The sequence below is a fragment of the Lissotriton helveticus genome, chromosome 1_1 (genome assembly GCF_964261635.1).
Source record: "Lissotriton helveticus chromosome 1_1, aLisHel1.1, whole genome shotgun sequence".
NCBI classification, from domain to species: domain Eukaryota; kingdom Metazoa; phylum Chordata; class Amphibia; order Caudata; family Salamandridae; genus Lissotriton; species Lissotriton helveticus.
In genome coordinates, this window is record NC_136057.1 from 539,556,507 (window position 1) to 539,570,112 (window position 13,606).

Consider the following 13,606-nt stretch of genomic DNA (forward strand, 5'->3'; position numbering starts at 1 on the left):
TAAAGCCTACCGCCCTGTAAATTCAGTAGTGCCTGCTGCTCTGCTGTTTGGCTCCTGAAGAAGGAGCGCCATCCTAGGTCCCTGAGGCTGGTGGGACCTTGCGTCATGCGAGCCCAACACCTAAAAGCACCTGGAGAAGAAGAGCGCTTACCTGACTGCCAAGGCGCACCTTTGACTGCAACTTCCTACCTCGAGTTGTACACACTCGACCACCGTGCACTGTTGCTAAGGTTTGTTACCACCGTAAGATTTTATTTACTGAACAATTTTCATTGAAATAACATAAAAAATCAACACATTAATAAACCTTGATCATTTAAGCATGAGACTTAAAAAGCTTTAACTCCAGCTTTATACATATTCTAAAAAAACCTCAGAACATTGATCATTCAACATTTAACATTGTTAAGCATTAATCCATGTCAAAACAAATCACATTGGCAATGTTAAGTTTTCCACGGGATGCCCAATGCATTTCAGGCCGGACGGCCCTTCTTCAGGGATAGAAAATATACATAAACTAACATGGTTATATTCTTGAATGTTAACATCTCAACTACAAAACAGAGGCATCATATTAACACAAGGGAATATTGTGAAAAGCATTGTTCATTGTATTTTTTTCTTATAAGCACCAAAGTTCTTTTTTTTTTAGAAAAAAAAAAAAAGAACATAAACAAACATAAAAGTGTAAAAAAAAAAACTTAAGTGATGTATTATTCAACCAACTTGAATGCCCTCTTCACCCCACCGTAATACATGTACTCTGTGTGACTAATTACTCACCGAAACAATCCTGAATGTCAATATCTCTCTGCAAAGCTGCAATACGGAAAAACAACTTTCAATAACTGTGTCTTTGCTCATTGAAGTGTCGTCAACTGTCCACGAGATGGAAAACCATCTTACCTCCACTCGTATTTCGATGCGGATAACAACTCTGCCACCACTCGTTGGTAGATGTTGAAAACAACTCTACAGCCTGTAACTCGAAATTCGTCTCTGAAACAAAAGCTACCGATCACTCAAAGTGTCCGATAAACACCTCCTCTACCCCATCTTCTCCTCCCCGACTTAAACTTCCCTTCCAATGATCACCAGTAGTCTCCAGATAAACACAATAACCAGATTACAGGGATCTGCCAATGTTAAACCGTCTCTCCCGCAATCCTTAAAAAACGCTAACGGACCCTGGACCGTTCAGTGAAAACAAACAGCGGACTACCTTTGGTGCTTATAAGAAAAGGGTTGCCGCTGCTGCGCCCCCTGCAAGTCACGAGGGGATTGGCTGGTGCAGACGCGCCTCCCGAGGGCCGGGCCCTGATTGGCTTGAGGCCCGAAAATGAACCGGGAAGGCATCAGAAGACCTGGAGGGAGCCCGGGTGAAGCCCAGAGGAGCGCTGGTGGTGGTGGGGCTCCCATGTGCCAGGAGAGCCCCGTGGGGGTAGTAGCTGCTGCCTGAAGTCGCGACAGGAAGCCCGGAGCAAGAGGATTGGCGCGAGGACATCAGGAGTCACGCAAGAGGAGCCTGGTGAGTGGGGCTCTAATAGCAACTTGGGGGCCAAGGGGGCCCCGGCCTACCATGGAGGGGGTGCATCGGGGCACAGTGCCGGTGCCCGCCCCCTGCGCCTACATACTTCCACGACGGGAGAGTTCTTTTGGGCATACTTGAAGTGAGCACAGGAGAGGGCCCATTGGGACGCAATGCTGGGCCCTTGCTATCTATCCCTTTGCTCAACTGGCCACCAGATAGTGGAACTGCCCCGAGTGGGGCCTTGGTAACTTGAGAGCCCCAGAAGAGGGACTCCCCTGCTTTTCATGCTGGCCTGAGTTTTTCTACCCAGCTGCCCCGCTGGAGAGTGGGCAGCTGCAACGACCTAGGGCATGTTTATGTGGCTATACCTTCATGCCTGGGTGTCTATGCTAATGCTTTCCATGCTAATGATTTGTTGTGCGGGATGCGGATACTGATTACTCATGTCAGGCTAAGGGTATATGCCCCGGTAGAATGTGTTCATGCCAGGAATGGTTATTGCCTATGCCCCTACTCATGGTTATGCACCTAATGTTATAGGCCTGATAGCTTCCTGCCTAGTGTTCATGCCCAGGATGTATGTTAAGGTGCTGATGTGGCCAGGCCCGCATGTTATGCTTACGTATAATAAGGTTCTGAGGCCAGTACTGTTTCCTAAATGTTGACGCAATTGCTAAATTGTGTGTTCTGCCTATACTAGCGTGGCTAATGTGGATACCAATGGCCACTTGATTACTCATCCAGATGTTCTAGGCCCAGGGTGAACGTCCTGCTAAGAGGTTTTACAGCAGATGTTTGTGCCTGATGTTCCATGTCAAATGATAACGCTTTATGTTTTTATTACAGCATCGAAACTGAGGGACTTACCTTTTGCATTTACCCTGTAATTAATCCCCCGTGTATATATTGCCCTGGCGCCAGTTGGTGCAGCATTGTTACTACTGTGATTTCTGTTGCAGATTTGAGACAAAACAAAAGTTATTCTTTTTCACCAAAACTGGTGTTGTGTCTCTTTTTGTGGTGTGCCTGGGGTGTCGTCTGTGTGTATTGTGTGGATGCTTCACACATGTCCTCAGGAGTTTGGCCTGCCCGCTCTGCACCATGCTACCCCCCGTTGAATTGGCTATCCCATTTCTAACAGTGCCCAACAAGGGTTCTGGGGGGGACTCCCAAAGGGGTGGTCAGTGTTCCCACCAGAAGAAAGAGGGGGATATTAAAAGAAAAAGTTCTCCAAAGGCCCCCAAAACAATTCACATGGGAAAAGGTCTGGGTCCCAGCCCCAATCTGGCCACCAGAAGCCAACTTATCCTGACAAAGGTCAGCAGCCCAAAATTGTACGGTGCTATGATTGTGGTGAAATTGGACACTACAAGGGGGATCCCAAGTGTCGCAAGAGAGCACCACCTCCCACTGGAGGTAAAAACCCTGGGGTGGCTAGTGTAGCGCTTGGGGAGGAGCTGTCCCTAGATAATCGGATTGAGGGGGCAAGGCTTGTCCTAGTGTCTCTGGGAGACAGTGAGATGGTTCCACGTGCCCTTCCATACTACCAAGTACAGGCAGTGGGTCAACTTCAATGGTCAGGGGGTGGAGGCCCTGAGGGACACAGGTGCAAGCATGAGTATGGTACGGAGTCAGCTGGTGTCCCCAGAGCAAATAATTCCCGATGCATTCCACCCGTTGCGATGGCTGACAACTGGGAGGGTCACTATCCCGTAGCGCAGGTTCCATTTGAGTGTGGAGGGGTTTCAGGCATGCTAAGAGTTGCTGTGAGCCCTGCCATGCCAGTGGACTGTCTGTTAGGGAATGACCTTGAGCATACTGCCTGGAAGGAGGTAGAGCTCAAAGCGCATGTGGAAATGCTGGGGTTACCACAGTGGGTCTGTGCTACCACACGCTCCATGGCTGCCCGGAAAGGGAGCCAGCCAGGGCTGGAGTCTGGAACAATGGCCCAGCCAGCTGCTAAAAAGGGAGGAGCCCGAGGGCGTAGGAAGCCCGCCCCGGGGCGGTCACCCCGTGAGGTGGATGGGCCACCTGAGGAGGTCGCACTGGAGTCCAAGGAGGGGGACGTCGCTCCCTTGGGGGACCTACCTACCCCTGCAGAGTGGCAGGTGGAAGGAGGGCCCACCAGGGAGGAGTTTTGCCGGGCACAGAAGGAGTGCCCCACCCTTGAGGGCATGAGGCGACAGGCCGAAGCCCAAGCAGCAGGCAATGCCTCTGCGAAGTATCATATTTACTGGGAGGATGGGCTCCTTTACAGTGAGCCCAAGGCTCCTGTGCATGGGTCATCAAGGGCCTTAGTGATCCCCCAGTGCTACAGGGCCTTTGTTTTGGAGTTGGCTCATGAGATCCCAATGGCAGGACACTTCGGCCAAGACAAGACCTTTGCTAGTCTTGTCCCACATTTGTATTGGCTGCAGATGAGGGTCTCTTCAGATACATTCTGCAGGACCTGTCTGACCTGCCAAGCTAGTGGGAAAAGAAGGGCTAAGCTGAAGGCTCCCCTGAAACCACTACCTGTCGTTAGCACCCCCTTTGAGAGGATGGGCATCGACATTGTTGGGCCTAAGGATCCACTGACTTCTTCTGGTCACAGATTTATCCTGGTTCTGGTGGACCACACCACCCGGTACCCAGAGGCTATTCCTCTGAGAACCATCACTGCACCTACGGTGGCCCGGGCCCTGATGGGGATTTTTACCAGAATGGGTTTTCCCAAAGAGGTTCTGTCCGACAGGGGCACCAATTTTATGTCTGCCTACATGCAAGCCATATGGAAGGAATGTGAGGTTACTTATAAGTACTTCACCCCTTACCACTCACAGACCAATGGTCTCATGGAGAGATTTAACAAGACCCTGAAAGGCATGATCAGGAGTCTGCCTGAGGGCCTGAGGAAGAAGTGGGACATCCTCTTGCCCTATTTGTTGTTTTCCTACAGGGAGGTACCGCAGAAGGGAGTGGGCTTCAGCCCCTTCAAGCTTTTGTACGGTCACCCTGTTAGGGGACCTCTCAGTCTAGTGAAAGATGGGTGGAAGAAGACTCCAACGAGGCTTCTCCAAGATGTAGTGAGATACATCCTGGCCTTCCGCAGCCAAATGACTAAGTTGTGGAAGCAAGCTTCTGACAACTTAGAGGCCAGCCAGGCGGTGATGAACGAATGGTACGACCAGAACTCTCACCCTGTGGAGCTGGAAACTGGACAGAAGGTGTGGGTCATGGAGCCTGGAGAGCTCAGTGCCCTCCAGGATTGCTGGACAGGCCCTTATGAGGTACTTGAGAAGAAGGGCAAGGCCACTTACCTAGTGGACCTTAAGACCCCCAGGCAGCCCCACAGGGTACTACACGTCAACCGCCTCAAACCCCACCATGAGAGGTCTGAGCTCACCTTACTGATGGGGCCGAGGAAGAGGAAAGTGAACCTCTCCCGGACCTCTTTGCTTAAAAAGAGAAGGACGGATCGGTGGAGGGAGTGGTCCTCTCCCCATCCATGACTCCTGAGCAACAGAGGGACTGCGCCAGGCCATGGGGCAGTTCTCCTCAGTGTTTTCCCTTATCCCTGGGATTACCCACCTGTGTACCCATGATGTGGACACAGGAGACAGCCTCCCTGTCAAGTCCAAGTCTTACAGGCTGTCAAGGTGAAGGCCAGCATCCAGAGTGAAGTTACTAAGATGCTGGAGTTGGGGGTGATAGAGCCCTCCAACAGCCATTGGTCCAGTCCGGTGGTTCTGGTACCAAAAGTTGCCCCACCGGGCACCACGCCAGAACTTAGGTTCTGTGTGGATTACAGAGGACTGAACTCTGTGACCAAGGCGAATGCTCATCCCATCCCTAGGGCGGATGAGCTCATTGACCGGCTGGGGGCTGCCCGATACCTGAGTACCTTTGACCTCATGTCAGGGTATTTGCAGATCGCCCTAACGGATGGAGCCAAGGAGAGGTCTGCATTTTCCACCCCAGAGGGCCACTACCAGTTTAGAGTGATGCCCATTGGACTGAAAAAAGCTCCTGCCACCTTCCAGTGGCTTGTGAACCGGGTTCTCTCCGGTTTAGAGCCCTTCTCTGCTGCTTACCTGGTTGACAAAAAGCTGTCTTCAATAGCAGCTGGGAGGACCATCTGGGTCACCTCCAGGAAGTGCTTAAGGCCCTGCAGCAGGCAGGCATGACTATTAAAGCCAGCAAATTCCCGATAGGGCAGGGGCCGGTAATCTACCTAGGACACTTGGTGGGCGGGGGCAAGGTGCAGCCCCTACAGGCCAAGATAGAAACCATCCTAGCCTGGGAGCCCCCCAAAACGCAGACTGAGGTCAGGGCTTTCCTGGACCTCACAGGGTACTATTGCAGATTTGTCAAGGATTATGGCACCATTGTGGCCCCTTGACTGAGCTAACCTCTATGAAACACCCTAGAAAAGTGACTTGGACAGAGGCTTGCCAAAAAGCCTTTGACTCTCTAAAGCAGGCCATGTGCACAGCTCCTGTGCTCAGGGCCCCTGACTTCTCCAAAGAGATCATTGTCCAAACGGACGCCTCAGAACATGGCATAGGGGTAGTACTGTCGCAACTCAATGAGGAAGGCCTGAACCAACCAGTGGCCTTCATCTCTAGGAGGCTACTCCCCCGGGAACAGCGGTGGAGTGCTATAGAGGGAGAAGCCTTTGCTGTGGTCTGGACTGTGAAGAAGCTGAAGCCATACTTGTTTGGCTCCCACTTCCTGATTCAGACTGACCACCGGACCCTCAGGTGGCTCATGCAAATGAGGGGCGAGAATCCCAAATTGTTGAGGTGGTCCATTTCCCTACAGGGAATGGACTTCAGGGTGGTACACAGACCCAGAGTAGACCACGCCAATGCTGACGGTCTCTCTAGGTTTTTCAGCCTTAGTGATGAGAACTCCCTAGAGGTTGGGTAGTTCTCCCCACTTTCAGCTGGGGGGGACACGTGTTGGAACTGTCAGCCTTAGGGTGGTCTTCCCCTACATTTTTGCCCTTTTGCCTCCCATTTTTACTTTACATTTTGTTGGACTTAGGACTCTGGGCGCCACACCACTGCTAAACAGTGCTGAGGTGCAGGTGCTCTCCCCTAAAACAATGTGACGCTAGCATATCTAAACTTACCAGTGTGCCAACCAGCACTCCTTTGTGAGACAAGATGTTTTCAAAAAACATAGTCACTTGTCAGCATACTGTAATCCGAAAAAGACAAGATATTCCAAACAGTACGTGTCTTTAATTTTTATCCAATAAGGTTGGTTCACTGTTACATCACAGTTCCAAGAAGTTCGCAAACGTAATCCATGTAATTCTGGTGAATGCGTAATCTTATCCAGAACAATATAATCTATGTGCGTTCAATCCCAATGCATTTCGTGCCGCAGCACTTCATCAGGGGAAATACATTACATATATGAATAAAATAAAATAAATGCGTGTAAGGCGATCAGGAAGTAGACGCATAAATGACAACATAAGTGAGCATTTGCAGAGGATAAGTAAGCTTGTGTCATGCCGTGATCTTGGTTAGTCGCGAATCTCAATGTTCCAAAGATTATCGTGGAGAGTGATTAAAAAAAACGGAATAGATACGTTTGTGAAACAAGTCTGTGGCTGTACGAAAGTGACGACCAGAGTGAGTGAAATTAATTGAATAAATAAACCTGAATGGTCACGTGCGTAAAGCGAGTTTGTGACTATAAGAGAGTGACAGTCCGAGTAAGTGAAATTGGTTAAATAGAGGTTGCGTGCTCAAACGGGAAAACAGGACTGTGACGGGTTAGGGGTGCATAGTCGGAATGCATAAGGAAACGACAAAAAGGTCGGGTCACCAGTTAAATCTACGGAAGCGGATAAGCATGCTAATACGTGCGCATTTATCTTACCGGTGAACGGCGTCCAATTTTCGAATGCGGGATAGGAGTTGAAAAACTCCCCCGCAATGGTACCGTGATTATAAACATGGTACCGCGCATGCGTGAGGGTCCGACCAGTGCGTTACATCAATGACGGACTACAGCGTAAATAATTGTTTGCCGAAATGAAAACATAGTGTATTTCTACAATGGTACCATAAAAACTGATAAGTTACGTGCGTGTAATATGGTGAAATAAATAAACAAATGCACGTGAGCGCCAGTAGCAAGTATCAAGGTGCAATAGAAACGAAGTGAAACTGGTGTTTGCGGCGGCCATCTTAGAAAAGGTGCATTAAGACGAAACTAGTGGGAGAAAGACACTACATACAGTTAAGGATCAAGGGGTAACCGACTGGGGACATTTTAGGAGTGTGTACATGAGGATTATCAAGACAGCTGTATGCATGTGGCATGAGGATAACACAAATCTAGTCCATCTGTAAATGTAAACGAATCATAATAAGTGAATACTATATGACAATGGTACGAAAGTTATTATAGGAAGCAACTGTATTCCATACGGTCATTTGTTTATTTATTTCACCATATTACACGCACGTAACTTATCAGTTTTTATGGTACCATTGTAGAAATACACTATGTTTTCATTTCGGCAAACATTTATTTACGCGGTAGTCCGTCATTGATTTAACTCACTGGTCGGACCCTCACGCATGCGCGGTACCATGTTTATAATCACGGTACCATTGCGGGGGAGTTTTTCAACTCCTATCCCGCATTCGAAAGTTGGACGCCGTTCACCTGTAAGATAAATGCGCACGTATTAGCACGCTTATCCGCTTCCTTAGATTTAACTGGTGACCCGATCTTTTTGTCGTTTTCTTACGCATTCTGACTATGCACCCCTAACCCCTCACAGTCCTGTTTTCCCGTTTGAGCACGCAACCTCTATTTAACCAATTTCACTTACTCGGATTGTCACTCTCTTATAGTCACAAGCTCGCTTTACGCATGTGACCATTCAGGTTTATTTATTCAACTAATTTCACTCACTCTGGTCGTCACTTTTGTACAGCCACAGACTTGTTTCATGTACGTATCTATTCCGTTTTTTTTAATCACTCTCCACGATAATCTTTGGAACATTGAGATTCGCGACTAACCAAGATCACGGCATGACATAAGCTTACTTACCCTCTGCAAATGCTCACTTATGTTGTCATTGATGCGTCTACTTCCTGATCGCCTTACACGCATTTATTTTATTTTACTCATAGATATAATGTATTTCCCCTGATGAAGTGCTGCGGCACGAAATGCATTGGGATTGAACGCACATAGATTATATTGTTCTGGATAAGAATACGCATTCACCAGAATTACATGGATTACGTTTGCGAACTTCTTGGAACTGTGATGTAACAGTGAACCAACCTTATTGGATAAAAATTAAAGACACATACTGTTTGGAATATCTTGTCTTTTTCGGATTACAGTATGCTGACAAGTGACAATGTTTTCTGAAAACATCTTGTCTCACAAAGGAGTGCTGGTTGGCACACTGGTATATTTAGCAGTGTTATTGATAAACCTTTGAATCCAACTCCCCAAGGTCAGAGGGAGCAACCCAGCAGCACCCAAACAGTTTAACATTCCTATTACAGAAGTTGGAGATATAAAACTACAAGAATAGAAACAGAGTGCCACACACACATTGGATTTTGACGCTAGCATATCTGCCACAAGCCCCTGCTACCACAGTAAGGCTTAACCCTCCATAGGCTAACATTGGGAACCCCACTTATGGGATAACTTCTGACTGGGACCGAATAAGTCTGTCATGTTTGGTCTTGTTGGACTCGGGGTGGGGAACTCTTTCCAACGATATATGGGGTTTGGGCCCTACTACTTTAGAAATCACACTTTTAGAAAGTGGACCTTTTCCTGCCTACACTTAGTATGGGCACAGTAAGCTCCCCCCTCCCCTCTGCATACTGATAGCCTGCCTGGGTTGGGAGGTGGGAGTGGTGATTAACGCCTTTTCCCGTTGGATGGGCTGTGATGGGCTGCCCACTGTTGCCTTAACAGCCCTGTCTCTCGTCACTGTGACAGCCAGGTCAGGGAAGGCAGGGAACATCCCAGAACTCCCTGGACCCTTCCAGAAGCCCCTGCCCCCAGACCCTTCCAGAGACTTACACCACTTTCTAGAACTGGACTGTAGAATATATACGGGAGGGTCCTGGCCTCACATTCTTGTTACACTGCTGGACTTCGAGGAATCTCTGTGGGAGTGAGGACTGCTGCGCCAGGAAGGATTGCCATTCTGAAGGAAGCTGACTGCTCCCAGGAACTGCTGCCCCTACCTAATGCGCTGCCCTACTGCCTGGTGATCCTGCCCTGCCAGGGAAACTGGAAATTCCATCACCAGATTGTCTCCACCAGTATCTTTCCTCTTTGACTGCCTCCCTGGATACTGAGGGGTCACAAGAACTGCAACTTTAAGGACTGCCCCGTAGCACTGTGCATGTGGAAGCACAGGAACCATAGGGACTGGAAGAGCTGGCCCTGATGCCCCATAGTCACCGCCCCACCTGGGGACCCTTAATGCCTGGTAAGTGCTGTAAACTGTAAGCGCTGCGGTGGCCCAACATCATCGCTGCTCGTCCGGGCACTGTGTCCTGGGAGCGCTGAGAAGTGAAGCGCTATTTTTCACCTAGAGATCACCGCTGCCGCCCGGGAAGCCAGAGAGGATACCCCTGTGAAGTCAGAGGCAGCGCCTCGCTGGGATTGGACCCTGCGCGGGATGTTGCCTAGCAACAGGGGCTCGCCGACCGGAGAAGGCGCGCGGAAGTCCCGGGGGCGCGAGGCTGTTTGACCCCGTCCCTCTGCGATCCACGGAGACTGCCAATGTGAAGGAGAGAGGAAGAGCAGGCATCCCCACCCCCAGGTAACGGTCCAGGGAGTGGGTGGCATCTCCATCTGGGGGCAGGGGTGTCGGCCCGCAGGGAAACGTTCACGGCTCTCCACCTATTGGGAACTGTGTGGACTGCCCGGTATGGCTTGCACACCCCTCCTGTGAAAGGGGGAGGGGGCAGACTGACTACACCAGAGTGGGCCGCTGGGGACTGACGGGACCCTTCATTACTCACAGCCCCGCTCACAATAACGATTACAGCCCATCTTTGTGGAAACGAGCGTTGCGGGCTCAGGGGCCCATCAACTCCACATTCTTGCCCCAAAGAATTTAAAAACGTACCGTCAGCTGTACAATCAGTGTAACAGTGGCAAGCCTTCCTGACACGGTGATCGAGGATTAAATCCACCGTACTTGGGGGAACTAATTGCTTTAGAGGTTTCTCCTCTGGAAAACGCCTGTGCCATTATCAGGGTCTGGTTTATTCTACCATAAGGGACTAAGGAATTGTTTGTGCCCTAATGTCCCCCAACACAAAAGACCTTTTCTTTTCTTCTTGACTGACACGTTTTGAGTTACTAATGAGGAGTCTTGCCATTTGTTTGCTTTTGCACAATCTTTAGATAAAGATGGCTTTATTTTGCTAGAAACCTGGTGTAGTGTCTTTTTTGTGTGCCTGTTTTACTGTGTACTGCTGGTGTATTGCACAAATACTTTACACATTGCTTCTGAAGTTAAGCCTTCCTGCTCTGCGCCAAGCTACCCTGTCAGAAGTGGTGGTCCCTACTTGGACTAGGGTGTATACGTCTGCCAACTAGAGACCCCGGTTCTAACACCTGGCTAGCCTCATAGTTACCCTTAAGGAACCTGAGACCACTACTGAATCAAAGGTAATCAGAGCCCTAGGATACTGACTCATGGTTGTCTGTTACTGCAACCTGGCAGAATGCATTAGGAATTACGTGCTTGGAGGAAATCAGATGGCACCTGACAGGAATCATACCGTATTCTGTATCGATGATAGCCTTCACCCATTGCACATTGATAGTGCCCAACTGCTTTTACTTGGTAGTATTGTTTATCATGTGTGCCTCTGGCACTATCTCTCTGTCACCAAGGGACATTAGGGTAACCTCTATATGTCCCCCCATAACAAATGGGGCAACATACTTCCCAAGCACTACACTAGTCATGCCCATTGTCTGCCATCAGTGGGGGCTGCAGCCTTTTAGGGCAGTGCGTATCCCCCTTGACGTTCCTGTACTTGCAGCACTCGTAGCACTTATGGGAACATCGTCAGGAGGATTTCTTCTTAGGATATTTACCTTTCTTCTGGCCAGGTTGGGACTGGGATACATTCCCCAGAGAACTGTTTTGGGGACATTTGGAAAAGTCTTTTTTTACATTTTTGTCTCTCCCTCTTTCTTGTGGCGAGAGCGAGTCCACCCTTTTAGTGATCCCCTGCCCTGAGATTCCTTATTGTGAATCCTGATGCTAAGCTAGAGGTCCGCCTCCTTGGCAAGCTTCCTGGGATTAGTGAGCTTGCGGTTTATTAGGTGTTAGCTGAGCTCTGGAAAACAACTACTAAACATGTGCTCTCTTGCGATCAAATTGTACAGCTCATTGTACTCACTCATGAAGCTCCTGTTCACCCAACCATCCAGTGCCTTACAAACATAATCTGCATAATCTACCCAAGACTAATGGGGCAGCGAATGCTTGTTCCTGAACTTCAACCTCTACTCTTCATGGGTGAGGCCATACCTCCTGGCAAGGGCTTCCTTCATGAGAGGGTACTTCATCCTACCACCCTTCCTTAGGGCTAGCAAAGAATCCATCTCCTCATTAGATATATGCCTCCTTCTCCTCATTAGGTATATGCCACCAGAGACTGGCTCTTGAATCCTCCTCAGGGACCCTATGAATCTCCAGAGCTACTTCATATGCCTCAAACCACTAGCCTATGTTGTTCCCCAGAACAAAGTTAGCCACAAGATCCTTGCAGATTTGGGTCCTCCTGTCTCCATGTGACTCTAGATTGTCGCTACCACAATTACTGATAAACTACCTGTGCTACTTGGCCTTTTTGTCCAGATCTTTGAGGCTTGCTTCATGAGCCACCAACAGTTACCTCTCTGCTAAGGCCCTTTTGGCCTCAGCTTTCTACTTGGCTAGGGTTCTCTCAGTCTTAGTCTTCGCCTTAGCTAAGGCAATTGGTGCCTCAGTCCTCCTCTCCTCTAAGCCCGCTTGGCAGCTGCCTCCTTTTTTGTAGCCTCCACTATGAGCTGAGCCGTCTGTAGCCTGATCTCCCTTTCCTTCCAGCCCTTCTGTCCTCCAGTTCCTCAGGGGACATGTTGTGGGAGGAGGCACTGCTCTTGAAGGAACCTCACTCCTGAGGGCAAGTTGTCCTCAGAGGCCATGGTCAGAGGATTTCCATCTGTCTCCTCTATTATTTCCTCCTCCTGCTCCTCCATATCCTCATCCTCTACGTGCTCATGTGCTGTAGTTAGCAACTATTGGGCCTCCTCCTAGGCCATGAGGGCTTTCTAGAGCCCCTGACTTTTGAGGTCCTGTTTACTGGCAGTCCCCTGTCCTTGCAAAATTTTTTCAGATCAGCCATACTGTAGCTCTCCAGGCTGTTGAGATCCATCTCCATGCCTACAGGTTTGCATTGCAGGTGCACAAGTCAGGTAAGAATGAATGGGATAACATTTGGAAGAAGAACAAATAGACAGTCAAGGAGAAGTTAAAAAGAAGTTGAATCTGAAATCAGATTAATTATATGAATTTTTTAGTTTTGCATAAAATCTCTGAGTAGCACTGCACATACACAAGTACTGGATCCCACCACTGAACACCAATGTGTGACATTGGGTAATTGGTTGAGGGACGTGGAAGCCTCACTCAGACAACAACTACATTCCTTGTCAGGGAGAACTACAAACGTCACTACATTAACCTGCGCTTAACCCTCTTGTAGCTTTGAACAAAAACAGTCAGACTTTACATGGAGGAAACATATAAAGTATGTATGTAGTACACAAACTGTAAAAACACAACACAAGAGAAACCCCAAACCAATTTGGAAAAATAGAGTGACTTTTAATGATTAACATTACATCAAACAACAAAAGTCCAATCAGTAGAATCAGAGATATGCAATTTGAAAGTTTTTAAGTGAATATAGCACCAAAAGTAACAAAGCGCCACTATGGGTCATCTGGTCTTACTAGACGGCGGGAAAGTCATGAGTTCAGGCCGACCACGATGGAGCACAGGTCAGAGAC

General features: G+C 48.8%; 1 protein-coding gene and 1 pseudogene across 1 annotated transcript in view; one reads left to right on the forward strand and one right to left on the reverse strand.

Annotated features, from left to right (window-relative positions):
• Positions 1-13,606, reverse strand: part of SLC15A5 (solute carrier family 15 member 5) — a 460,983-nt gene that overhangs the window by 280,027 nt on the left and 167,350 nt on the right. The gene's annotated exons all lie outside the window — the stretch shown is intronic.
• LOC144752762 (uncharacterized) overlaps positions 12,023-13,606 on the forward strand; it is a 37,029-nt pseudogene continuing 35,445 nt past the window's right edge.